Source organism: Bison bison, unplaced genomic scaffold, assembly GCF_000754665.1.
Source record: "Bison bison bison isolate TAMUID 2011002044 unplaced genomic scaffold, Bison_UMD1.0 scf7180017864149, whole genome shotgun sequence".
Taxonomy (NCBI): Eukaryota; Metazoa; Chordata; class Mammalia; order Artiodactyla; family Bovidae; genus Bison; species Bison bison.
This window is the reverse complement of record NW_011494721.1, coordinates 616,276-620,219: the sequence shown is the minus strand read 5'-3', so window position 1 is coordinate 620,219 and position 3,944 is coordinate 616,276. Positions and strand designations below refer to the sequence as shown.

Here is a 3,944-nt window from a genome sequence, read left to right as displayed (position 1 = left end):
CATACAAATTTCTCAAGAGGCAGATCAGGTGGTCTGGTATTTCCATCTCTTTCAGAATTTTCCACAGTTTATTGTGATCCACACAGTCAAAGGTTTTGGCATAGTCAATAAAGCAGAAATAGATGTTTTTTCTGGAACTCTCTTGCTTTTTGCATGATCCAGAGGATGTTGGCAATTTGATCTCGGTTCCTCTGCCTTTTCTAAAACCAGCTTGAACATCAGGAATTGCTAAATTCAGACTTAAATTGAAGTAGGGAAAACCACTAGACCATTCAGGTATGACCTAAATCAAACAACTATACTTCAGTAAAAAAAAAAAAAAAATACTATTTAGGAAATTAATTCCAGACCTTAAAAAGTATATAATAATTTTTGCAAAAACACATGTTCTAGTCTGTTGTTGGCTTGTTGATTTTGCAGAATCCCAGTAAAATAAGTTGAAATATATTAGCATTTTTAAAAGAATGTCTTTAAAGGATAAAATTATGTTTGTTATTCTGCCCACAATTCTCATTTAATATATAATCTTCATTTGATTTTATACAGCATGGAGTGCTTGATGAAAAGCAATGTTATTTCTAAAATCTGTATAAAATTTGGGAGTTAAATTTCTGGAACATGATGTAAAAGAAGGCAAATGAAACTTGGGGTCAGATAACTTGAACTAAGAAAATTGTTAGACTTAATGGAATCCCAGTAAATACAAAAATGATATTTTTAAAATGAAGGGGATCGAGTTGACAATAAAGTTCATAAAGAGAAGCGAACAAAGAGCAGTGGATATATAGACTAAAAGGGAAATTATATTAGGAAGGAAGTAGTTTTACCAACCAAGACAACATCCTGAAAAGGTTCTTTAATTAGTTTGGTATTGGCATATGGATAGAAAAGTCCAGAAATAAACTAAACTACATATAGAAATCCATTGTGGAGCAGCAATGTCAAAGATAAGCTTTTTTGGACAGCTAGACAGACATTTGGAATAAAATACATAAATTGCTCAGTCGTGTCTGACTCTGTGACCCCATAGACTGCAGCACGCCAGGCTTACTTGAACTTCACCATCTCCCGGAGCTTGCTCAAACTCATGTGCATTGAGTTGGTGATGCCATCCAACCAGTTTGTCCTCTGTTGTCTCCTTCTCATCCTGCCTTCAATCTTTCCCAGCATCAGGGTCTTTTCTAAGGAGTAGGTTCTTCATATTAGGTGGCCAAAGTATTGGAGCTTCAGCTTAAACATTAGTCCATTTAATGAATATTCAGGATTGATTTCCTTAAGATTGACTGGTTTGTTCTCCTTGCAGTCCAAGGGATGCTCAAGAGTCTTCTCCAACACCACAAGTCAAAGGCATCAATTCTTTAGTGTTCAACCTTTTTTATGGTCCAACCCTAACATCCATACCCTACTACTGGAAAAACAATATCTTTGACTATAGGGACCTTTGTTGACAAAATAATGTCTCTGCTTTTTAATAAGCTGTCTAGGTTTGTCATAGCTTTTCTTCTAATGAGCAAGTGTCCTTTAATTTCATGGCTGCAGTCATCATCTGCAATGATTTTGGAGCCCAAGAAAATAAAGTCTATCACTGTTTCCATTGTTTCCCCATCTATTTGCATGAAGTGATGTGACTCCATGCCATGATCTTAGATTTATGAATGTTGAGTTTTAAGCCAACATTTTCACTCTTCTCTTTCACTTCCTTCAAGAGGCTGCTTAGTTCCTCTTCACATTCTGCCATGAGGGTGGTGTCATCTGCATATCTGAGGTTACTGATACTTCTCCTGGCATTCTTAACTTCAGCTTGTGCTCCTTCCAGCCCAGTGTTTCTCATGATGTACTCTGCATATTAGTTAAATAAGCAGGGTGACAATATACAGCCTTGACGTAGTTCTTTCCCAATTTGGAACCAGTCCATTGTTCCACGTTTGGTTCTAACTGTTGCTTCTTGATGCGCATACAGGTTTCTCAGGAGGTGGTAAGGTGATCTGGTATTTCCATTTTAATAAGAATTTTCCACAGGTGGTTGTGATCCACACAGTCAATGCCTTTAGCATAGACAATGAAGCAGAAGTAGATATTTTTCTGGAATTCTCTTGCCTTTTCTATGATCCAGTAGATGTTGGCAATTTGATCTCTGATTCCTCTGCCTTTTTTAAATACAGCTTGAACATTTGGAATTTCTTGGTTCACGTACTATTGAAGCCTAGCTTGGAGAATTCTGAGCATCACTTTGCTAGTATGTGAAATGAGTGCAGTTTACAGTAGTTTGAGCATTCTTTGGCATTGCCCTTCTTTGAGATTGGGGCTCCCTGATGGCTCAGAGGTTAAAGCGTCTGCCTGGAATGCAGGAGACCCAGGTTCAATCCCTGGGTCAGAGAAGATCCCCTGGAGAAGGCAATGGAAACTCACTCCAGTACTCTTGCCTGGAGAACCCCATGGAGGGAGGAGCCTGGTAGGCTACAGTCCATGGGGTCGCAAAGAGTCAGAAACGACTGAGCAACTTCACTTTCACTTTTCTTTGAGATTGGAATGAAAATGGACCTTTTCTAGTCCTGTGGCCACTAATGAGTTTTCCAAATTTGCTGACATATTGAGTGTAGCACTTTGACAGCATCATCATTTAGGATTTGAAATAACTGGAATTCCATTGTCCCCACCTGTTTTGTTTATAGTGATGCTTCCTAAGGTCCGCTTGACTTCGTACTGTAGGATGTCTGGCTCTAGGTGAGTGATCACACCATAGTGGTTATCTGGGTAATTGAGACCTTATTTGTATAGTTCTGCTCTGGGAAGCCTGGCATACTGCAGTCCATGCGGTCGCAAAGAGTCAGACACAACCGAGTGACTGAACTGAACTCTGTGTTCTTGCCACCTCCTCTTAATATCTTGTGTTGTTCATAGGCCCATACCATTTGCGTCCTTTATTGTGCCCATTTTTGCATGAAATGTTTGTTTTGTATCTCTCATTTTCTTGAAGAAGTCTCTAGTCTTCCCCATTCTATTGTTTTCCTCTGTTTTTTGCATTGTTGACTTAGGAAGGCTTTCTGATCTCTCCTTGCTCTTCTTTGAAACTCTGCATTCAGGGTGGGTATATCTTTCCTTTTCTCCTTTGCATTCCCCTTCTCTTTTCTCAGCTATTTGTAAGGCCTCCTCAGATTGCCATTATGCCTTCTTGCATTTCTGTTCTTGGGGGTAGTTTTGATCACTACCTCCTGTACAGTGTTACAAACCTCCATACATAGTTCTTCAGGCACTCTATCAGATCCCTTGAGTCTATTTGTTACTTCCAACATAGAATAGTAAAATTTGATACAGGTCATACCTGAATGGTCTAGTAGTTTTCCCCACTTTCTTCAACTTAATTCTGTATTTTGCAATAAGGAGTTCAGTATTTGAGCCACAGTCAGCTCCCAGTCTTATTTTAGCTGACTGTATAGAGCTTCTCTATCTTTGACTGCCAATAATACAATCAATCTGATTTCGGTATTGACCATCTGGTGATATCCAAGTGTACAGTTGTCTCGTGTTGTTGGAAGAGTTTCTTTGCTATGACTAGTGCATTCTCTTGGTAAAACTGTTAGCCTTTGCCCTGCTTCATTTTGTACTCCAAGGCCAAACTTGCCTGTTACTCCAGGTATCTCCTGACTTCCTACTTTTGCATTCCAATCCCCTATGATGAAAAGGACATTCTATTTTTTTTTTTTTTTTGTATTAGTTCTAGAAAGTCATGTAGGTCTTCATAGAATTGTTCAACTTAAGCTTCTTTGGTATTTCTGGTTGGGACAAAGAGTTGAATTACTCTGGTATTGAATGGTCTGTCTTGGGAGTGAACCAAGTTCATTCTTCTGTCCTTTTGGGGATTGCACCCAAGTAATGCATTTCAGACTCTTCTTTACTATGAGGGCTACTCCATTTCTTCTAAGGAATTCTTGCCCACAGTAGTA

General features: G+C 38.8%; 1 non-coding gene across 1 annotated transcript; it reads left to right on the top strand.

Annotated features, from left to right (window-relative positions):
* Positions 1-2,306: 2,306 nt before the first annotated feature.
* Positions 2,307-2,379, top strand: TRNAS-GGA. The gene has a single exon. It is a non-coding gene; the product is annotated as a tRNA-Ser (tRNA).
* The last annotated feature ends 1,565 nt before the right edge of the window (positions 2,380-3,944 follow it).